Source organism: Macaca fascicularis, chromosome 12 (assembly GCF_037993035.2).
Source record: "Macaca fascicularis isolate 582-1 chromosome 12, T2T-MFA8v1.1".
NCBI lineage: Eukaryota > Metazoa > Chordata > Mammalia > Primates > Cercopithecidae > Macaca > Macaca fascicularis.
The window spans coordinates 55,065,902-55,090,722 of NC_088386.1; the positions used below are offsets into that span (position 1 = coordinate 55,065,902).

The following is a 24,821-nucleotide window of genomic DNA, read 5'->3' on the forward strand; positions in this document are numbered from 1 at the left end:
TTTTATATTAAAATATATGTTTAAAATTACTTAATATTATTTGGTAATTCAGATATACTATTCAATTTAATCTGTACTTTTAAACTGATTCTTCTTAAAAAAGAAATGATGTCCTAGAAATTTTTAACTGAATTACTCCAAGTATTTGATACCTTCTTACTAAGAAATTGTGCTTAAATTATTTTAAAAATATGATTCCTTCCCTTTTTTCATGTTATCATACTTGATCTTTTCAGAGATTATAACATAATCATACAGTTGAGGGCGAAAACTTCAGATAAAATAATTGCTATAGTTATAAAATAACTTAACTCCCAACAACACTTAGTCTTCTACCCAAGATCATCATCTATATTAGTACTGCATCATGTACATAATTGTGAAAGAATTTAATGATCAAGCAGATCTTTTCCAATTTTAGTGAATAATTAACTCTGAAATTCTATATCTATTTACCCATCCCACAGACTAATTATGCCACCAATATGGACTAAATTGTTGCACTTTCTTCTATAAAGCAGCATCTGTTTTTAGGACAAAGACAGAACTTCTTAAATAGGTAGATATAGAGAGAGAGTTGGATGGCTATCTAATTTACTACTGTGGGTATTGTAGATGGTTTCTCAAAGAGTAAGGAATTGCCATGTACAGAGAATGAAGTCTAAGAAGGCTGACTACAAAGAAAAACAAACGAGAGATCTCAACAGTATAACAAGCTGGCCACTGTTATATCTTGTTTCTGTTTCAGTCACTACAGACTAATGAAGCTTTATTTGTTTTCATTCATTGAACAAACATTTGAGTGCTTGCTATATGCTACGTGCTATGCTAGAGGCTGGAAAAACATGAAAAGCTCACATTTTGGTTGATGTGGAAAGTGTGAAATTCCTGGGAGATTAGAGACTCATATAAATCACATTATAAAGATACAAATAATAAAATTTTGTGAGAATAAAGAGGATAAGGCAACTAATTCTCACTGGGAGACTAGAAAAGGCTTTATCAAAGAGATGCCATTTGAATTGCATCTTATATACTGAGAGCTTACCAGGCAAAGAAGTTCAGGGTGGGAGGTGGTCTTCTAAATGAAAGAAACAATAAGTGTAAATATGCAGAGATACTAGATCTGGTGTCTATCCACTAGTGAGAAATTCTGTATGCGGGAATATTCAGTATGGGGAAGGATAGAGATAAAGGGATGATAGGGATGTCATGACCAAGATGAAGGCTGGGACCTGAGAGTAAAAGGCCTAAGTACCATGGTAAAGTGGTTGAATTTATCCTAAGAGCCAACAAAGGCTAGCAAAGGAGTGGTATGATGAACCTTGTTTTGAGGGAACAATAACTGTATAGGCAGTGCAAATGATAGACTGCAGCATGAAGGGATTGCTTAACAGTCCATAAGAATGATGGTAAGAGACAGTGGCGTTGGAGATTTACAGCCAGATATTTCTGAGGTAAAATTTCAGTTTGGTGACTAACTGAAAATAGAATTAAGGAAGAGGAAGGAGTGAAAGAGGACTAGAGAAATTTCTGGCTTACAGTAGATGGTGGAGTCATTAGCTATGGGCCAGAATACATAAGGGAAAACAAATCATAAAGTAGTCTGGAATTAAAACCTGGCTATGATGCTTTATAGGCCTCTTTTAAAAATAGGATTATCAGAATCAACTGTAGAGATTGTTTTAAATATCTAGAATTGTCCCCAGTGTCCAGAATTCACTATGTGAATTTAAATGTCCCTAACGTCCAGAATTCACTATGTCTGGGTGGGGGTCAAGTATTTCTTTTCCTCTTTAACTCTAAAGGTGCTTCTGATAAACATCCCTGATTAAGAACACGGCTGTAAGCATAAATTTGTTATGAAATTCAGTTGGAAAAAGAAACAAGAAAAACACAGGAAATCTTGAAAAAGAGAGCTTTGCCGGGGGTGGAGGGGACAATCATAACAGATACTAAAGCATTATAAAACCTTTAAAACTTAATAGTTAACACTGGCACATGCATAAAAAAACAATAAAACATAATAGAAAAATGAGAAATTGACCCAAGTACATATGGAAATTTAGTATAGATAAAAGCTGTATCTCAAAACAGTGAGGAAGAGATGGAGTTTTTGATAATTGGTGTTCAAGGCCACGCATGGTAGCTCATGCCTGTAATCCCAGCACTTTGGGAGGCCAAGGTGGGAGGACTGTTTGAGGTCAGGACCAGCCTGGGCAACATAACTAGATCCTGTCTCTACAAAAAAAATTAAAATTAGCTAGGTGCTGGGCACGGTGGCTCACACCTGTAATCCCAGCACTTTGGGAGGCCAAGGTGGGAGGACTGTTTGAGGTCAGGACCAGCCTGGGCAACATAACTAGATCCTGTCTCTACAAAAAAAATTAAAATTAGCTAGGTGCTGGGCACGGTGGCTCACACCTGTAATCCCAGCACTTTGGGAGGCCAAGGCAGGCGGATCACCTGAGGTCAGGAGTTGAGACCAGCCTGACTAACATGGAGAAACCCCATCTCTATCAAACATTACAAAATTAGCCAGGCGTGGTGGCACATGCCTGTAATCCCAGCTACATGGAAGGCTGAGGCAGGAGAACTGCTTGAACCCGGGAGGAGGAGGTTGCAGTGACCCGAGATCATGCCATTGCACTCCAACCTGGGCAACAAAAGCAAAACTCCATCTCAAAAAAAAAAAAAAATTAAGCATGGTAGTGCATGCCTGTAGTCCCAGCTACCAAGGAGGCCAAGGCAGAAGGATCACTTGAGTCCAAGAGGTCAAGACTGAAGTAAATCATGATTGTGTCACTGCACTCCAGCCTGGGCAACAGAGTGAGCACTGTCTAAAAACAAAGTGGTGTTCAAATAACTGGGTATTCATAAGGAAAAGGATAAACTTGGATCTGTTCCAAAAATAAAACTGAAAAAGATCAGATATTTGAACATGAAGAATTGAACCTATACAAATACTAGAAAAAATTGTGGGAGGATTCCCCAATAATTAGAGAGTAAAGAAAACTTTCCCAGCAATGGTCAAAACCAGATGCAATAAAGGGAAATATTGGTAAATCTTACTACATAAAATAGCTTTTCTATAACCAAAACCAAAACACTACAAGCAAACTATAAAGACAAATGACAAACTGTAAAGAAATACTTGCAACTTATATGAGACAGTTGAATAACCTTATATGTAAAGCCTGCCTAGAAACAGAGAAGAAAAAGGCTAACAACCTGATAGCAAAATGACTAGAGAGATAAGCAGCCATTTTAGAGAAAAAGAAATGGGGCCGGGTACAGTGGCTCATGCCTGCAATGCCAGCACTTTGAGAGGTTGAGGCAGGCAGATAATTGAAGACCAGCCTAGCCAACACGGTGAGACTGTCTCTACAAAAAATACAAAAAGTAGTGGGGCATGGTGGTGTGTCCATCTTCCCAGCTATTCGAAGCCTGGGAGGTCCAGGCTGCAGCAGGCCATGATCAAACCACTGGACTCCAGCTAGGGTGATAGAGTGAGATCCTGTCTCAAAAAAAAAAAAAAAAAGAAGAAAGAAAGGAAGAGAAGGAGGAAAGGAAAGAAAGGAAGAAAGAGGAAAGAAAAGAAAGGAAGAGGGAAGGGAAGAGAACGGAAGGAAGAGGGGAGGGAGAGGGGAGAGGGAAGGAAAGGGAGGGAAAGGGAAAGAAAAAGATGAAGGAAGGAAGAAGAGAGGAAAGGAGGAAGGAAAAGGAAAGAAGAGAGAAAGAGAGAAAGAGCAAGAACATGCACGAGAGAGTGAGCTGGGTGCAGTGGCATACACCTGTAGTTGCAGGTACTTGGGAGGTTAACTTAAAAAGATCACTTGAGCCTAGGTGTCTGAAGTTGTAGTGCACTATAATTAACCACTGCATTACAGCCTGGGCAACATGCAAGACCCTGTCTCAGAAAAAAAAAAAAAGACATACACACAAAAGAAATGCCCAAGGGCATTTAAGGGGAACAAATTCCCCTTAAATGAAAACATTCGTAACCTTGCTTATAGTAAGAGAAATGCACATTAAGAATTACTGAGATGCCGGGCATGGTGGCTCATGCCTGTAATCCCAGCACTTTGGGAGGCCGAGGCGGGCGGATCACCTGAGGTCGGGAGTTCGAGACCAGCCTGACTAACATGGAGAAACCCTCTCTCTACTAAAAATACAAAATTAACCAGGCATGGTGGCACATGCCTGTAATCCCAGCTACTAAGGAGGCTGAGGCAGGAAATTCGCTTGAACCTGGGAGGTGGAGGTTGCAGTGAGCCAAGATCGTGCCATTGCACTCCAGCCTGGGCAACAAGAGCAAAACTCCGTCTCAAAAAAAAAAAAAAAGAATTACTGAGATACTATTTCTCATCCTTCAGATGCCCAAAAGTCCAAGTTTTACAAAACAAGCTGTTAGTGAGTGAGGCTCCTGCAGAAAAAAAGGGGCAGTTTTTTGTTTCTTTTTTTTTTTTCTTCTTTTTGGAGTACAAAATGGAAAAACCCCAGCAAGGGAGAATTTGGCAGTATGTAACAAAGTTACATACGTGTTTATTTTATTTTTGCTAGCAAATTTCACTTCTAAGAATCTGACCAACACTGACAAAAATATGAAAATAGGTATATATACGGGAAGTTATTCATTGAAGCACTGTTACAGCAAAAACCTGGAAATAATCCAAATTATGTGTCATAATGAAATAGTTGAATTAATTATGGTACATTCACACAGTGGAGTACTATGCAATTTTTAAAAAGGCGTGAGGCGGAGCCCAGCAAGCTAAGATCCAATGGCTTGAAATTCTCGCTGCCAGCACAGCAGTCTGAAGTCAACCTGGGACACTTGAGCTTGGTGGGGTGAGGGGCGTCCACCATTGATGAGACTTGAGTGGGTGCTTTTACCCTCACAGTGTAAACAAAGTTGCTGGGAGGTTTGAACTGGGTGGAGCCCACCACAGCTCAGCAAGGCCTCTGTGGCCAGACTGCCTCTCTAGATTTCTCCTCGCTGGGCAAGGCATCTCTGAAAAAAAGGCAGCAGCCCCAGTCAGGGTCTTATAGATATAACCCCCAACTCCCTGGGACACAGCACCCGGGGGCAGGGGCGGCTGTGGGCACAGCTTCAGAAGTAAACGTCCCTGCCTCAGCAGCGGATATCCCAGCACAGCGTTTGAGCTCTGCTAAGGGTCAGACTGCCTCCTCAAGCGGGTCCCTGACCCCTGTGCCTCCTGATGGGGAGACACCTCCCAGTAGGGGCTGACAGACACCTCAAATAGGAGAGGTCTGGCTGGCATCTGGAAGGTGCCCCTCTGGGACGAAGCTTCCAGAGGAAGGAACAGGCAGCAATCTTTGCTGTTTGCAGCCTCCGCTGGTGAGACCCAGGCAAACAGGGTCTGGTGTGGATCTCCAGCAAACTCCAGCAGAGGGGCCTGACTGTTAGAAGGAAAACTAACAAACAGAAAGGAATAGCATCAACATGAATAAAAAGGACATCCACTCAGAGACCCCATCCAAAGGTCACCAACATGAAGCACCAAAGGTAGATAAATCCATGAAGATGGGTAGAAACCAGCCCAAAAAGGCTAAAAATTCCGAAAACAGAATGCCTCTTCTCCTCCAAAGGACCACAACTCCTCGCCAGCAAGGGAACAAAACTGGATGGAGAATGAGTTTGACTAACTGACAGAAGTACGCTTCAGAAGGTGGGTAATAACAAACTCCTCCAAGCTAAAGGAGCATGTTCTAACCCAATGCAAGGAAGCTAAGAATCTTGAAAAAAGGTTACAGGAACTGCTAACTAGAATAACCAGTTTAGAGAAGAACGTAAATGATCTGATGGAAATGAAAAACACAGCACGAGAATGTCGTGAAGCATACACAAGTATCAATAGCTGAATTGGTCAAGCGGAAGAAAGGACATCAGAGATTGAATAGCAACTTAATAAAATAAAGCGAGAAGACAAGATTAGAGAAAAAAGAATGAAAAGGAATTAACAAAGCCTCCAAGAAATATGGGACTATGTGAAAAGACCAAACCTACATTTGACTGGTGTGCCTGAAAATGACAGAGAGAATAGAACCAAGTTGGAAACCACTCCCCAGGATATTATCCAGGAGAACTTCCCGAACCTAGCAAGACAGGCCAACATTCAAATTCAGGAAATACAGAGCACAACCCAAAGATACTCCTTGAGAAGAACAACCCCAAGACACATAATCGTCAGATTCACCAAGGTTGAAATGAAGGAAAAAATGTTAAGGGCAGCCAGAGAGAAAGGTCGGGTTACTCACAAAGAGAAGCCCATCAGACTAAGAGTGGATCTCTCTGCAGAAACCCTACAAGCCAGAAGAGAGTAGGGGCCAATATTCAACATTCTTTTTTGTTTTTTGAGACGGAGTCTCACTGTGTCTCCCAGGCTGGAGTGCAGTGGCGTGATCTCGGCTCACTGCAAGCTCCGCCTCCCGGGTTCACGCCATTCTCCCGCCTCAGCCTCCCAAGTAGCTGAGACTACAGGCGCCCGCCACCATGCCTGGCTAGTTTTTTGTATTTTTAGTAGAGACGGGGTTTCACCATGTTAGCCAGGATAGTCTCGATCTCCTGACCTCGTGATCCACCCGCCTTGGCCTCCCAAAGTGCTGGGATTACAGGCTTGAGCCACTGCGCCCGGCCTCAACATTCTTAAAGAAAAGAATTTTCTACCCAGAATTTCATATCCCGCCAAACTGAGCTTCATAAGCGAAGGAGAAATAAATCTTTTACAGACAAGCAAATGCTGAGAGATTTTGTTACCACCAGGCCTGCCTTACAAGAGCTCCTGAAGGAAGCACTAAACATGGAAAGGAATAACCGCTACCAGCCACTGCAAAAACATGCCAAATTGTAAAGGCCTTTGACACTATGAAGAAACTGCATCAACTAACAGGCAAAATAACCAGATAGCATCATAATGACAGGCTCAAATTTACATGTAATACAAACCTTAAATGTAAACAGGCTAAATACCCCAATTAAAAGACACAGACTGGCAAAATGGGTAGAGTCAACACCCATTGGTGTGCTGTATTCAGGAGACCCATCTCACATGCAAAGACACACATACTCAAAAATAAAGGGATGGAGGAATATTTACCAAGCAAATGGAAAGCAAAAAAAGCAAGTGGTTGCAATTCTACTCTCTGAGAAAACAGACTTTAAACCAACAAAGATCAAAAGAGACAAAGAAGGCCATTACATAATAGTAAAGGGATCAATACAACAAGAGGAGCTAACTATCCTAAATATATATACACCCAATACAGGAGCACCCAGATTCATAAAGCAAGTCCTTAGAGACCTACAAAGAGACTTAGACTCCCACACAATAATAGTGGGAGACTTTAACACCCCACTGTCAATATTAGATAGATCAACAAGACAGATAATTAAGAATATTCAGGACTTGAACTCAGCTCTGGGCCGAGCGGATCTAATAAACATCTACATAACTCTCCACCCCAAATCAACAGAATATACATTCTTCTCAGCACCATGTCACACTTATTCTAAAATTGACCACATAAGAAGTAAAACACTCCTCAGCAAATACAAAAGAATGGAAATAATAACAAACACTCTCTGACCACGGTGCAATCAAATGAGAATTCATGATTAAGAAACTCACTCAAAACCACACAACTGTGTCCCTGGGACACAGCACCTGGGGGAAGGGGCGGCTGTGGGCACATTGAACAACCTGCTCCTGAATGACTGAACAACCTGCTCCTGAATGACTACTGGGTAAATAACAAAATTAAGGCAGAAATAAAGATATTCTTTGAAACTAATGAGAACAAAGACACAACATACCAGAATCTCTGGGACGCATTTAAAGCAGTGTGGAGGGAAATTTATAGCACCAAATGCCCACAAGAGAAAGGAGGAAAGATCTAAAATTGACACTCTAACATCACAATTAAAAGAACTAGAGAAGCAAGAGGAAACAAATTCAAAAGCTAGCAGAAGATAAGAAATAATTAAGACCAGAACAGAACCACAGGAGATAGAGACATGAAAAACCCTTCAAAAAATCAGTGAATCCAGGAGTTGGTTTTTTGAAAAGATCAAAAATAGACCACTTGCCAGACTAATAAAGAAGAAAAGAGACAAGAATCAAATAGACACAATAAAAAATGATAAAATGGATGTCACCACGGATCCCGTAGAAATACAAACTACCATCAGATCACACTATAAACACCTCTATGCAAATAAACTAGAAAATCTAGAAGAAATGGATAATTTCACAGACACATATACCCTCCCAAGTCTAAACAAGGAAGAAGTTGAATCCCTGAATAGACCAATAACAAGTTTTGACATTGAGGCAGTAATTAATAGCCTACCACACAAAAAAAGTCCAGGACCAGATGGATTCACAGCTGAATTCTACCAGAGGTACAAAGAGGAACTGGTACCATTCCTTTTGAAACTATTCCAAAGAACAGAAAAAGAGGGAATCCTCCCTCTTTTTATGAGGCCTGCATCGTCCTGATACCAAAACCTGGCAGACACACAACAAAAACAGAAAATTTCAGGCCAATATCCTTGATGAACATCAATGTGAAAATCCTCAATAAAAAACTGGCAAACCAAATCCAGCAGCACATCAAAAAGTTTATCCACCACGACCAAGTCAGATTCAACCCTGGGATCCAAGGCTGGTTTAACATATGCAAATCAATAAACGTAATCCATCACATAAACAGAACCAATGACAAAAACAACATGATCATCTCAACAGATGCAGAAAAAGCCTTTGATAAAATGCAAAACTCCTACATGCTAAAAACTCTCAATGAACTACGTTGTTAATGAAACATATCTCAAAATAGTAAGAGCTATTTAAGACAAACCCACAATGAATATCATACTAAATGGGCAAAATTTGGCAGCATTCCCTTTGAAAATTAGCACAAGACAAGGATGCCCCCTCTCACCACTCCTATAACATAGTACTGGAAGTTCTGGCCAGGGCAATCAGGCAAGAGAAAGAAATAAAGGGTATTCAAATAGGAAAAGAGGAAGTCAAATTGTCTCTGTTTGCAGATGACATGATTGTATATTTAGAAAACCTCATCTTCTCAGCCTAAAATCTCCTTAAGCTGATAAGCAACTTTAGCAAAGTCTCAGGATACAAAATCAATGCGCAAAAATCACAAGCATTCCTATACTCCAATAACAGACAGAGAGCCAAATCATGAGTGAACTCTCATTCACAATTGCTACAAAGAGAATACAATACCTAGGAATCCAACTAACAAGGGATGTGAAGGACCGCTTCAAGGAGAACTACAAACCACTGCTCAAGGAAATAAGAGGCGATACAAACAAATGGAAAAACATTCCATGCTCATGGATAGGAAGAGTCAATATTGTGAAAATGGCCATACTGCCCAAAGTAATTTATAGATTCAATGCCATCCCCATCAAGCTACCAGTGACTTTCTTCACAGAATTAGAAAAAACTACTTTAAATTTCATATGGAACCAAAAAAGAGCCCGCATGGCCAAGACAACCCAGGCAAAAAGAACAAAGCTGGAGGCATCATGCTACCTGACTTCAAACTGTACTACAAGGCTACAGTAACCAAAACAGCACAGTACTGGTACCAAAACAGATATATAAACCAATGGAACAGAACAGAGACCTGAGAAATAACACCACACATCTACAACCATCTGATCTTTGACAAACTTGACAAAAACAAGAAATGGGGAAAGGATTCCCTATTTAATAAATGGTGCTGGGAAAACTGGCTAGCCATATGCAGAAAACTGAAACTGGACCACTTCCTTACACCTTATACAAAAATTAACTCAAGATGGATTAAAGACTTAAATGTAAGACCTAAAACCATAAAAACCCCAGAAGAAAACCTAGGCAATACCATTCAGGACATAGGCAAGCGCAAAGACTTCATGACTAAAACACCAAAAGTAATTGCAACAAAAGCCAAAATTGAGAAATGGGATATAATTTAAAAAGAGCTTCTGCATAGCAAAAGAAACTATCATCAGAGTGAATAGGAAACATACAGAATGGGAGAAAATTTTTGCAATCTATCCATCTGACAAAGGGCTAATATCCAGAATCTACAAAGAACTTAAACAAATTTACAAGAAAAAAACAAATAACCCCATCAAAAAGTGGGGTGGGTGAAGGATATGAACAGGCACTTCTCAAAAGAACACATTTATGCAGCAAACAAACATATGAAAAAAAGCTCATCATCACTGGTCGCTAGAGAAATGCAAATCAAAATCACAATGAGCTACCACCTCATGCCAGTTGGAATGGAAATCATTAAAAAGTCAGGAAACAACAGATGGCTGGAGAGGATGTGGAGAAATAGGAATGCTTTTACACTGTTGATGGGAGTGTAAATTAGTTCAACCATTGTGGAAGACTGTGTGGCAATTCCTCAAGGACCTAGAACTAGAAATACCATTTGACCTAGCAATCCCATTAGTGTGTATATACCCGAAGGATTATAAATCATTCTACCATAAAGACACTTGCACATGTATGTTTATTGTGTCACTATTCACAATAGCAAAGACTTAGAACCAACCCAAATGCCCATCAATGATAGACTGGACAAAGAAAATGTGGAACACATACAACATGGAATACTATGTGGCCACAAAAAAGGATGAGTTCATGTCCTTTGCAGGGACATGGATGAAGCTGGAAACCATCATTCTCAGCAAACTAACACAAGAACAGAAAACCAAACACTGACTGATCTCACTCATAAGTGGGAGCTGAGTGGGAGATGAGAAAACATGGACACAGCAAGGGGAATATCACACAATGGGGCCTGTTGGGGAGGGTGGGGGGCTAGGGGAGCGATAGCATTATGAGAAATACCTAATGTAGATGATGGGTTGATGAGTGCAGCGAACCACCATGGCATTTTTATACCTATGTAACAAACCTGCACATTCTGCACATGTACCCCACAACTTATAGTATAATAAAAAATAAAATATAAAGAAATAAAAATTAAAAAGCATGAGGGACATATACAGTATGAAGCACTTTACAGTGAATTCCAGTATTTATTGTTAAGTGAAGAAAGCAAGTTGGAGAAAACGTAGTATAGTATGTCACCATTCATCTAAATATTTACTTATTTTTTAATTGAAAGGATAAAACCTTAAAAAAAACATGGTTACCTAAAAGGAGGAAGAGAGCAGAGTAGTAAAAATAGAAACAGTACAGTATGTGGGTATCTCATAAAACTTGTATTGTAGATGTGAATTTGGGACCATATAAAGTCATTTACATTATTATAAAACAGAAAGAAAGTTAAAAAGCAGGCCAGGTGCAGTACCTTGCATCTGTAATCCCAGTGCTTTGGGAGGCCAAGGCAGGAGGATTGCTTGAGCCCAGGAGTTCAAGGCTGCAGTGGGCTATGACCACACCACTAAAAGCCTGGGCAACAGAGTGAGATTGCATCTCACAAAAACCAAAAAAACAAAATACAATCCCATAAAAGTGAAACCCAAATAAATAAATGAACTTACTTGTATGTGAAGTTGGTGGCATAACCATAGAGAATTATTCCAAGTGACTTTAAAACACAACAGCTAAAAACACACTAATTTAACAGTATATAGTATTCAAAGCAACAAGACAAAACAGCAACTGAAATTATCAAGAACCATATTCTTAGGCTGTTATTGGTGGTGTTATTGTAACATTGTTGCACGCACAGTCTGAGAAAAAGCAAATGGCCAGGCCCAGTGGCTCACGGTGTGTAATCCCAACATTTTGAGAGGCCTAAGTAGGAGGATTGTTTGAGCCCAGGAGTTAGAGACCAGCCTGGGCAATGTGGTGAAACCCCAACTTTACAAACAATTTTAAATATTACCCGGGCATGGTGGTACACACTTGTAGTCCCAGGTACTCAGGAGGTTGAGGTGGAAGGACTGCTTGAGCCCAGGAGGTCAAAACTACAGTGAGTCATGATTGTGCCACTGCATTCCAGCCTGGGCAACAGAGCAAGGCCCTGTCAAAAAATAAATGAATAAATAAATAAAAAGAAAAGAATGAATACGCTGGTGTTTTTGGGAAATTAATTTTTGAGTTGCATAAAAACTCTGTGATGCTGAATTTAAAATGTATGTGTTAGAATGAACTCATTATATATTTTATACTTAAAAATACATATTTCTTCCTTGCATACTGTAAATACCTAGAAACAGGGACCAGTGTATAGCAACGAGCACACACCCACAGTATACAGATTATGGTCTCTATACATCAACTGCCCCTAAAAAATGCCATGAAGCAATGGCTGACTCCACATTTGGGTCAAGAAATATTAAAAAATGAGCTTAGAATATCTGTCACACCAGTAAGCATGGAAATTATGAAAGATTATTGGTGTCATGTCAAAAGGACTTGGTAGCCAATTTGAAGGGTCCAATATGAGGTGGCTCCCATTGGCCAAAGATGAGACAACTTGAATGTTAACAATAACCCCAAAGTATCTGATACAATGTGATAATTACTCTAATATAAATATTCAAAGTAAAATGAGTACACAATTTACTCAGTAAGGAATGACTACTTTTTCTGGGTGGAGACAGGGGAAGGAGAATACATATTCTCAGTGTGTTAAAGAAGCCACCTGACAGTGATTAAACCATGTTTGCATCATAGGTTGTCCTCACATATTATCTTCAGCATTAAAATTCATAATAGTTTAGCCCTGCAGGACAGTTTCAAGCTATTCATGGTACTACCACACGCCATTTGGGAAAGCTCCCTGAAATCACTAAAATCGTCTTTTTTAGGGCCACGAGGAAATGTTATCTCATATCTGATTTTAAAAATTCATGACTACCTTCTCTCTTGACAGCCAGTATCTTTCAGGTTGGAAACCAGAGTTTTATATTCACTGCCTATTTATTTTCACTGTATTCTTTTTTTTTTTTTTTTTTAGGTAGAGTCTTACTCCGTCACCCAGGCGGGAGTGCAGTGGCATGATCTTGGCTCTGCTTCCCAGGTTTAAGCAATTCTTGTGCCTCAGCCTCCCGAGTAGCTGGAATTACAGGAACATACCACCATGTCCAGCTTATTTTTGTATATGTAGTAGAGATTAGGTTTTGGCATGTTGGCCAGTCTGGTTTTGAACTCCTGACCTCAGGTGATCCAACCACCTCGGGCTCCCAAAGTGCTGGGATTACAGGTGTGAGACACCGTGCCCAGCCATATTTTCACTGTATTCTAAAAAATACATACACAAGGACCAAAATTCAATAACTGGTACAATTTTCACTATTACCTTTAATAAGAGAAGCAATATCAGAGTTCACATTTATAGACAATTATGTTCTAGGAATAGCACAGTGTGAGAATATTCTAGCGCAATTTCTTTAACTAATGTAATGGTGATCTTTCTTGTTCCTTAGCTGCTGCTCTGTTAATACTGATCTCAACACATCATTTTTAGAAAACTTTTTTGACCCACAAAATAATCACAAGTCAATTTTTAAAAATCTCATCCCCTTTTTGCATGAATTTTCAATACGAAAGGAACAAGTTGTCAAGCACTTCCCCCCCATATGAACTGCATACAGATCAAAGATTTGCTCATACCCTTCACATAGAAAATCTGCATCCAACTGTAATGGTAATTATTCATTAGCATGCACATGTTAGAATAACTGTGCTTTCATATTATATATTGTTAATATTATAATGTCCAAAAGTATCACGTGTATAAAGAGTTTTGACGAGTTGATTTTTGCCTTCAATATAGACAAAATATTATTTTGCTGCTGGTTTAATGAATTTACCAACTGTGTGGTTTTATGTCGGATTTTACTCTGAGGAGTGCAATACTGAATAACTTCCTTAGCTTTAGTTTCTTCTCCACCTTTGAAGACAAAAATACTAAAAAGCATTATTTTCTGCTTATTGTGGAAAGTGTTTACTGTTTTACCAGCAATGTTTACGGAAAATGTCACTGAGTTTTGTTTAAAAGATAGTCAATGACTTTAAAATATCCCTAACCTGAATGACTTAAAATTACTTTTTAAAACGTCTCTCTTTTTCCCTCCATATATTTAATGAAGAGACAATCCAAAGAGAGGCAAATTATCTTTGGAGAAACAAAACAAATGGCAGAAGTCACATGGCTACAAGGTGCTACAAACAGGACTTTTTCAAATAGCAAAGAAAAATGGCCATACCATGAGCAGTTTAGTGTGGCTACAGTCGAGGAATAGAAAGAAGACATGTCCGCTGGAATTGTGTGGCAACTTTAATGTGCAGCTTTGGGTAGAGGAATGGGATTCAGTTGTATGAGATTTTCTGGGAGGTTTACCCTATCTACTCAGAGAAGGGAACATACCTTGTTCTCACTGAGAGATAATCCTTGGAATTTAGATCATTCCCTCAATTCAAGAGTCCTGAAGCTTCTGCTTCTGCCAATAAATCAGTATTACTTCTTCACTTTTCAGCTTTTAGTCATCTCTTCTCAGCAGCTGTTTCTACTTTCACAGAGTAAGAGAAAGAAAAATGTAAAAAAAAAAAAAAAAAAAAAACCAGACCCCAAAACAAAAACTCCATGAATCTATTCCTCTACTATTTTAGGTATATTAATGATGTGTCTCAAGGTCACGGTTTTTTGAGAGCAGATGTGGCGCTGGGCGCCATACTATGCTTCAGGAAATTTCCTATTTCTTTCCTCGGCTATCATCTTTTGAAATGTATGATGAAATTCTATCCTGTTTGTTATTTCTGGTTGCTGCTGGTGAATAATTTGTTTCTTCTTTTTTTTCTTGTCTGGTTCTGCTATTCTACCCTTCCCCTTTTTAACATTGTTATAGTGCATATTTTTAGGTATCATAGGAGGATATTTCTGTAGCTTCTTTTTACCAGCTTTAAAAAGGAGTCTCTTTTCCTAATTGAAAAGATGCTTAATTGAAATCATGTGAATATCTAAAGCATTGTTTAGATAATAATACAAATGGCAAAGCTGATAATCAAGAGATATCTTACTCTTTAAAACATAAAGTCCCTGGCAACATAGGGAGACCCTGTTTCTATAAAAAATTTTTAAAATAGCCAGGTGTGGTGGCACATGCCTGCAGTCTCAGATACTAGGGAGGCTGAAGTGGGAGGATTACTTAAGCCTGGGAGGTCAAGGCAGCAGTGAACCATGTTCATACCACTGCACTCCAGCCTAGGTGACAGAACAAGACTCCATCTCAAACAAAATAAAACAAAACAAATACAAAAACATAACGTGGGTAACGGGGCAGAGCATGGTGGCAGAATAGAAGCTTACACTGCTCAACCCCCAAATGGAACACCAAATTTTAATAACTATCTGCACACAGAAAATCACCATCACAAAATCAAAAGTAAGGTGAGCAATCACAGTACCTGGCTTTAACTTCATATTCCTGAAAGAAGCATTGAGGAGGGCAGGAGAGATGGTCTTGAATTGCCACTGCCTCCCTGCTCCCAACTCCTGACTGTAGTTGTGCTGCATGGAGAGAAACTCTCACCACTGTGGGGAGGGAGAATGCAGCTCCTGGGAGACTTACGCTAAACTCAGTGATGCCCTGTCATAGCAGAGAACAAAGCTGTGCTGGGCTTAGCTGGCACCTGTGCATGGAGGGGGCTTTTGGACTACAGCATTTGGATCAGAACTAGACAGAGGGAAATCACTCATCGCGGTGGTCAGCACTTGAGTTTCTCGACAAGCCTCACCACTGTGGGCTGAAGTGCTCTGGGGTCCTAGGTAAACTTGAAAGACAGTCTAGGACACAAGGACTGCAATTCCTAGGCAAATCCTAATGCTAGGCTGGGCTTAGAGCCGGTGAACTATGGTGGCATGTGACCTAGGAAGATACTAGTTGGGGTGGCTATAGGAGTGCTTATGCCATCCCTCTCCCAATCCAGGCAGTCTAGCTTGTAGTAATGAAAGAGACCTCCCTTCTTTTGCTTAAGGAGAGCTAAGAGTAATAAAGAGGACTTGGTCTTGCATATTGGAAACCAGCTCAATCACAATAGGATAGGGCACTGGGCAGAGTTGTGAGGCCCCCACTCCAGGCACCAGCTTCCAGATGACATTTTTAGACATACAAAAGGAAATCCACTACCTTCAAGGGAAGGACCCAGTCCTGGGAAGATTCATCACCTGCTGACTAAAGAGTCATTGGGCCCTGAATAACCAGCAGCAATACCTGGGGAATACACACTGGGCCTTGGGCTCTGAGATGTACTGGCTTCAGGTGGGACCCAGCACATTCCCAGCTGTGGTGGCTACGGTGGCAGACTCCTTCTGTTTGAGAAAAGTAGAGGAAAAAGTAAAGGGGACTTTGTCTTGTAATCTTAGGTACCAGCTTGTACACAGTGGGGTAGAGCAACAAGCAGGCTCTAAGGGTCCCTACGTCCAGGCCTAGGCTCTTGAAAAGAATTTCTGGACTTGCCCAGGGCCAGAGGGGAGCCCACTGTCCTGAGGGTGAGTCCCAGGCCTGGCAGCATTCACCACAAGCTGATAAAAGAGTCCTTGGGCTTGAACTGAACATCAGCTGTGGCCTGGCAGAACCCGCAAAGGACTAGTGTTGGTGCTGGCCACAAGGAGAAGCTCCTCTGCCTGTGGAAAGGAGAGGAAACACTGGGGAAGGCTTCTATATTGTGGTTTGAGTGCTAGCTTAGCCACAGTAAAATAAAACATCAGGTAAATTGCTAAGGCTTTTTATTTTTATTTTTTTAGAGACCCTCTGTCACCTAGGCTGGAGTGCAGTGGCATGAACACAGCTCACTGCAGCCTCAACCTCCCAGGCTCAAGCAATTCTCCCACCTCAGCCTCTCAAGTAGCTGGGACTACAGGTGCCCACTACCATGCCAGAGGAATTTTTTTTCTATTTTTCTGTAGAGACAGGGTTTCACCATGTTGCCTACACTGGTCTTGAACTTGTGAGCTCAAGCAGTCCATCTACCTCAGCCTCCCAAATTGTTAGGATTACATGTGTGAGCCACCACACCTGACTGTAAATTTCTAAAGTTTTTGACTCCAATCACTGGCTCCCAGACAGCATCTCCGGGGACCTGGAGGAACTCGCCACCCTGAAGGAAAGCTCCTTGGGCAAGGCCCATTGCTGTGCTGGCTTTAGGTCTGACCCACTGCAGTAAGAGCAGTGGTGGCTACAAGGGCACTCGCATCACCATACCCCCAGTTCCAGGTGATTCAGCACACACAGAGAGAGACTCTGTTTGTTTGGAAGAAAGTAAGAAAAAAGAACAATTCTCTGTGTGGTAATCCAGAGAATTCTGGCTTTTATCTACGACCACCAAGGTGATACCTTAGGCATGAGTCCACAAAAACCACAGCATTATTGGGCTTGAGGCCCAAGTCCCTTTGAATACCTAGAAAGACTTCTCAAGAACGACAGGCACAAACAAGCCCAGACTGTGGAGACTACAATAAATACCTAACTCTTCAATGTCCAGACATTGATGAACATCTATAAGCATCAACATCATCTAGGAAAGCATGACCTCACCAAATGAATTAAATAGGAACAATCCTGGAAAAAAAGAGATATATGACCTTTCAGACAATGAATTCAGAATAGCTGTTGTGAGGAAACTTCAAAAAAATTCAAGATAACACAGAGTAGGCATTCAGAATTCTAACAGATAAGTTTAACGGAGAAATTGAAATAATTTAAAAGAATCAAGCAGAAATTCTAGAGTTGAAAATGCAGTTGACATGCTGAAGAATGCATCAGAGCTTTTTAATAGCAGACTTGATTAAGCAGAAAAAAAATGAGTGAGCTTGAAGACAAGTTATTTAAAAATACAAAATCAGAGGAGACAAAAGAAAAAAATAAAAATACAATGAGGTATGCCTACAAGATCTAGAAAATAGCATCAAAAGGGCAAATCTAAGAGTTACTGGCCTTAAAGAGGAGGTAGAGAGAGATAGGGGTAGAAACTTTATTCATAGGGATATCAAAAAAATTTCCAAACTTAAAGACATCAACATTCAAGTACAAGAAGGTTACAGAACACCAAGCAGATTTAATCCAAAGAAGACTATCTCAAGAAATTTAGTAATCAAACTCCCAAAAGTCAAGAATAAATAAAAGATTCTAACAGCAGCAAGATAAAAAAAAATAAACAGCATACAATGGAGCTCCAATATGTCTGGCAGCAGACTTTTCAATGGAAACTTATAGGCCAGGAGAGAGTAGCATAACATATTTAAAATGCTGGGAAAACACACACACACACACACACACACACACACATACACACACACACACACACACACACACACAAAGCAAAAAAACACTTTTACCCTAGCATACTATATCCAGCAAAAATATTCTTCAAATCAAGAAGGACAAATAAAGATGTTCCCAGACAAACAAAAGCTGAGGGCGTTCATCAAGACCAGACTTGTCCTACAAGAAATCTTAAAGGGATTTCCTCAATCTGAAAGAAAAGGACATTAATAAGCAAGAAGAAATCGTCTGAAGTTAAAAAACACTGGTAATGGTAAGCACATTTAAAAAACCCAGGATAGTATAACACTGTAATTTTGGTATGTAAATTACTCTTAAGTAGAAAGACTAAATGATAAACAGTCAAAAATAATAACTACAAGAACGTTTCTAGACATAGACAGTTACAATGAAACAAGGAGAAACCATAAAAAGTTAAAAAGCAGGGAGATGAACTTAAAGTATATTGCTTTATTAGTTTTCTCTCTCATATTTGTTTATGCAAGCAGTGTTAAGTTGTCATCAGTTTAAAATAGTGGGTTGTAAGGTAGTATTTGCAAGTTTCATAGTACTCTAAAATCAAAAAACAAACAATGGATGCACACAAAATAAAAATAAATTAAATCGTACCACTAGAAAAAAATCAAATTAACTAAAAGGAAGACAGGAAGGAAGGAGATTAGGAGGAGAAGACCACAAAACAAATAAACAAACAAACCAGAAAACAAGTAGCAAAGTGGTAGGAGTTAGTCCCTACTTATCAATAATAACACAAATATAAATAGACTAAACTCTCCAATCAGAAGACACAGAGTAGGTGAATGGATTAAAAAAAATAAGACCCAGTGATTTGTTGCCTATAGGAAACACACTTCACCCATAAAGATACACATAGACTGAAAATAAAGGGATGGAAAAACACATTCATTTGGTGCCAATGGAAACCAAAAAAAGCAGGAATAGCTATATTGACATAGACTATCGGGGGAACCCACCCCCGATAGTTAACGTGGGTTCTTTTCTATTTCCCTAAGCATCTCCGCTGGTTTGAGAAACAAAGGGAAAGAGAACAAAAGAGAGAAATTTTAAAGCTGGGTGTCTGGGGGAGACATCACATATCGGCAAGTTCCGTGATGCTCTCTGAGCCGTAAAACCAGCAAGTTTTTATTAGCGATTTTCAAAACAGGAGGGAGTGCACGAATAGGGTGTGGATCACAGAGATCACATGATTCACAAGGTAATAGAATATCACAAAGCAAGTGGAGGCAGGGCAAGATCACAGGACCACAGGATGGAGTTAAATTAAAATTGCTAATGAAGTTTTGGGCACGCATTATCATTGATAACATCTTATCAGGAGACAGGGTTTGAGAGCAGACAACCTGTCTGACCAAAATTTATTAGGTGGGAATTTCCTCATCCTAATAAGCCTGGGAGCACTACAAGAGACCGGGGCTTATTTCATCCCTTTGGCTTTGACGGTAAAAGACAGCCGCCTCCAAAGGGGCCGTTCATAGACCTACCCTCAGGGCACATTCTCTTTCTCAGGGATGTTCCTTGCTGAGAAAAAGAATTCAGCAATATTTCTCCTATTTGCTTTTGAAAGAAGAGAAATATGGCTCTCTTCCATCTAGCTCACCGGCAGTCAGAGTTTAAAGTCTTATTTCCCTTGTTCCCTGAACATTGCTGTTATCCTGTTCTTTTTTCAAGGTGCCCAGATTTCATATTGTTCAAACACACATGCTCTACAAACAATTTGTGTAGTTAACGCAATCATCACAGGGTCCTGAGGCAACATATATCCTCCTCAGCTTACGAAGATGATGGGATTAAGAGATTAAAGAAAAGACAGGCATAGGAAATCACAAGGGAATTGATTGGAGAAGTGATAAGTGTCCATGAAATCTTCACAATTTATGTTCAGAGACTGCAGTAAAGACAGATGTAAGAAATTATAAAAATATTAATTTGGGGAACTAATAAATGTCCATGAAATCTTCATAATTTATGTTCTCCTGCCATGGCTTCAGCCGGTCCCTCCGTTCGGGGTCCCTGATTTCCCCGCAACAATAGACAAAATAGATTTCAAAACAAAAACTGTAAGAAGAGATACAGAAGTTCATTACATAATCAGAAAGGTTCATTCAGCAAAGGATATAATAATTCTAAATACATATATACCCAACAATGGAGCAGCCAGATATATAAAGCAAATATTAGAACTAAAGGGAGAGAGAAATTCCAATACAATAATAGTGAATTCAAAATCCCATTTTCAGCATTGGACAGATCTCCCAGACATAAGATCAACAAAGAAACATCAGACTTAATCTGCTATACAGAAAAAAATGGGCCTCATAGCTATTTACAGAACATTTCATGCAACAGCTGCAGAATATACATTCTTCTTCTCAGCATATGAATCATTCTCAACGATAGACCATAAATTAGGTCACAAAACAAATCTTAAAATATTAAAAAAAGAAACCTCAAATAATATCAAATACATTCTCTAACCACATGGAATAAAACCAGAACTCCATAATGAGAGGAATTTTGGAAACTATACAAACACATGAAAATTAAACAATATGCTCTTGAAAGGCCAGTGTGTCAATGAAAAATTAAGTAGGAAATTGAAAGCCTTCTTGAAACAAATAATGGAAACACAACATATCAAAACCTATGCAATACAGTGAAGGCAGTTGTAAGAAGGAAATTTATGGCTGTAAGTACCTACATCAAAAAGAAGAAAAACTTCAAATAAATAACCTAATGATGCATTTTAAAGAACTGGAAAAGCTCAGCATCATAAGACAGGATGAAATAATTAAAAAAAAAAGAACTAGAAAAGCAGTAACAAATCAAATCCAAGATTAGTAGAAGAAAAGAAATAATAAAGCTCAGAGAAGAAATAAATGAAATAGAAATGAAGAAAATACAAAAAAATTAGCAAAACAAAAACATTGTTTTTTGAAGAAAATAAAATTGACAAACCTTTAGACAAAGGAAAAAAACCAAATAAATAAAATCAGAGACGAAAAAGGAGACATTACAAATGATATTGCAGAAATTCAAAGGATTATAAGTGTCTACCAGGAGCAACTATATGCCAATAAATTGGAAAATTTAGAAGAAATGATTTATAGCCACACTGTCTTCCACAATGGTTGAACTAATTTACACTCCCACTAACAGTGTAAAAGCATTCCTTTTTCTCCACAACCTCACCAGCATCTGTTATTTTTTGACTTTTTAATAATAGCCAGTCTGACTGGTGTTAGATAGTATCTCATTGTGGTTTTGATTTACATTTGTCTAATTACCTGTGATGTTAAGCTTTTTTCCACATGATTGTGGGGCACATGTATGTCTTCTTTTGAAAAGTGTTTGTTCATGTCCTTTGCCCACTTTTTAGTGGGGTTTCTTTTTCTTGTAAATTTGTTTAATTTCCTCATAGACACTGCATCTTAGACTTTGTTAGATGCATAGTTGGCAAAAATGTTCTCTCATTCTGTAGGCAGTCTGTTTACTCTGTTGATAGTTGTTTTTGCTATGCAAAAGCTCTTCAGTTTAATTAAATGCCATTTGTCAATTTTTGCTTTTGTTGCAATTGCTTTTGGAGTCTGGTCATGAAATCTTTTCCTGTGCCTATCTCCTGAATAGTATTGCCCAGGTTGTTTTCCAGGGTTTTTATAGTTTTGGATTTTACATTTAATTCTTTAATCCATCTGGGGTTGATTTTTGTATATGGTGTAAGGAAGGGGTCCAGTTTCAATCTTCTACATATGGCTAGCCAGTCATCCCAACATTGTTCTTATTTTGAAATGATAAACATACCTTAGTTATCTCTCAAATAAAATATTATTTTCATATTTTTCCTTTTTTCTCCTCTGCTCACAAGGTAAACTCAGTATCACAATGTCTGCACATTTAGGTACATATTGCCTCTAATATAGACATAAATAATTCTATCAGTGAAGAATTAATCTACTCAGAATCTTTCCTTGTATCATTCAACTCCCTTTTACCTAATTCTGAAATTTTTCTTTTTTTTTTTTAGATGGAGTCTCACTCTCTCGCCCAAGCTGGAGTACAGTGGCCTGATCTCGGCTCACTGGAACCTCTGCCTCCCAGGTTCAAGTGATTCTCCTGCCTCAGCCTCCTGAGTAGCTGGGACTACAGGCACCCACCACCATACCCAGCTAATTTTTTGTATTTTTAGTAGAGAAGGGGTTTCACTGTGTTAGCCAGGATGGTCTCGATCTCCTGACCTCGTGATCCATCCTCCTTGGCCTCCTAAAGTGCTGGGATTACATGCCTGAGCCACTATGCCCAGCCTAATTCTGAAATTTTTCTATTTTAGTTAGCATTTTCTGCTCAAGTTCTATTAAGATCAACCTTGTGATTTCCTACGCCTGTCTTTAACTCTTTAACTTTATAGCAGAAATTGAAAATGTGGATTTTCTTCTACTTAATTTTCAGTGTTATACACATTGAATTTTGATGAGAATGTTTCTCTTGTTCTACAGTATGTTTTCCATAGATTGATTGTTTTCTATTTTTTCTTTTCTTTTTTTTTTTGTTTTGAGACGGAGTCTTGCTCTGTCGCCCAGGCTGGAGTGCAGTGGCCGGATCTCAGCTCACTGCAAGCTCCGCCTCCCGGGTTTACGTCATTCTCCTGCCTCAGCCTCCCGAGTAGCTAGGACTACAGGCGCCCGCCACCTGGCCCAGCTAGTTTTTTGTATTTTTTAGTAGAGACGGGGTTTCACCGGGTTAGCCAGGATGGTCTCGATCTCCTGACCTTGTGATCCGCCCGTCTCGGCCTCCCAAAGTGCTGGGATTACAGGCTTGAGCCACCGCGCCTGGCCTTTTCTTTTTTTTTTTTTTTGAGACAAAGTCTCACCCTTTCACCTAGGCTGGAGTGCAATGGCACAATCTTGGCTCACTGCAACCTCTGCCTCCTGGGTTCAAGTGATTCTCCTGTCTCAGCCTCTCAAGTAGCTGGGATTACAGGTGCCAGCCACCACACCTGGCTAATTTTTGTAGTTTTAGTACAGACAGGGTTTCATCATGTTGGCCGGGCTGGTCTCGAACCACTGGCCCTGAGGTGATCCACCTGCCTCGGCCTCCCAAAGTGCTGGGATTATAGGTGTGAGCCATTGTGCCCAGCCAAAACATTCTTAATAATTAATGAGGGAAATTATAATCGTCCTGTGACTTTTACTAATTTTTGGCAAAACATGGAAAACTTTCCTAATGTAGGAATAAATTACAGAAAAATGAAAAAAGATTACAATATTTATCTTGTATGAAATAATTTAAAACATTAAAAAATGAGATTAAAATGTTTTATCTTTGTTAAAAACCCTATCAAGAGTAGGATGAACAGTGCTTTCCTTCTTCTCCTATAAATTAACGTAGGGAATGTTCACCTTTTCTATGCCTTGGTGAATTTCATACTCCTTTCTTTTTTTTTTTTTTTTTTTTTTTTTTTTTTTTTTGAGACGGAGTCTTGCTCTGTCACCCAGGCTGGAGTGCAGTGGCCGGATCTCAGCTCACTGCAAGCTCCTCCTCCCGGGTTCACGCCATTCTCCTGCCTCAGCCTCCCGAGTAGCTGGGACTACAGGCACCCGCCACCTCGCCCGGCTAGTTTTTTGTATTTTTTAGTAGAGACGGGGTTTCACCGTATTAGCCAGGATGATCTCGATCTCCTGACCTCATGATCCGCCCGTCTCGGCCTCCCATAGTGCTGGGATTACAGGCTTGAGCCACCGCGCCCGGCCTCATACTCCTTTCTAAGTATGGATCACGTTCCATCATTTTATCCTTTGTGTTTCCAATATTATCAAGTATCTCATGAGTTATCTTGAAACTTTTTTGCTGTATCACTTTCCTTGGGACATCTTAATACTTTTCCTCACAATCTCTTTCCTCATTTATGTTGATAACTTCACCAATACTAAGTTCCTGACTTAATATCTAGAACCTTTTGAATGACAGCAATGTCAACATTTTCATATCAGCTATTTTTTCTATAACTCAATTTATGATAGACTTGAATATCACTAATGGCATTACCACATTTTACTTGTTTGCTTCACTTTCATTGTTGTGAGTATATTTGTCTGCTTGGGTTGCCACAACAAAATACAATACACTGGGTGGTTTAACCCACAAAATTTTTTTCTTATAGTTCTGAAAGCTGGTTAAGTCCAAGATCAAGGTGATGGTAAGGCTGGTTTCATTCTGAAGCCTCTTCTCTTGGCTTATATGCAGCCACCATCTTGCTCTTTCCTAACATGGCAGAGGGAGAAAGTGAGCTCTCTATCATCTCTCCTTATAAAAACACTAATCCTATCAGATCAAGCCTCATTCTTACAATCTCACTTACCATACAGGCTCAATTTCCAAAAACAGCCACATTGGAGTTTAGAGCTTCAACATATGAATTTTCAGAGGATCTAAATATTTAGCCTAACATTCCATCCTTGGTCCCCCGTAATTCATATCCTTCTCATATGCAAAATAC

General features: G+C 39.6%; 1 protein-coding gene across 44 annotated transcripts in view; it reads right to left on the bottom strand.

Moving 5' to 3' along the window:
- BAZ2B (bromodomain adjacent to zinc finger domain 2B) overlaps positions 1-24,821 on the bottom strand; it is a 412,036-nt gene that overhangs the window by 319,315 nt on the left and 67,900 nt on the right. For 30 of the 44 annotated variants that reach the window (XR_012421150.1, XR_012421149.1, XM_074009255.1 and 27 more), the window contains exon 4: positions 14,398-14,539. The exons of 10 other annotated variants lie outside the window; for them this stretch is intronic. The gene's annotated coding sequence lies outside the window, so the exon portion shown is untranslated. The remainder of the gene's footprint in view (positions 1-14,397; positions 14,540-24,821) is intronic. 4 more of the 44 variants (XM_074009228.1, XM_015432246.3, XM_074009249.1 and 1 more) reach the window with 1 other exon arrangement.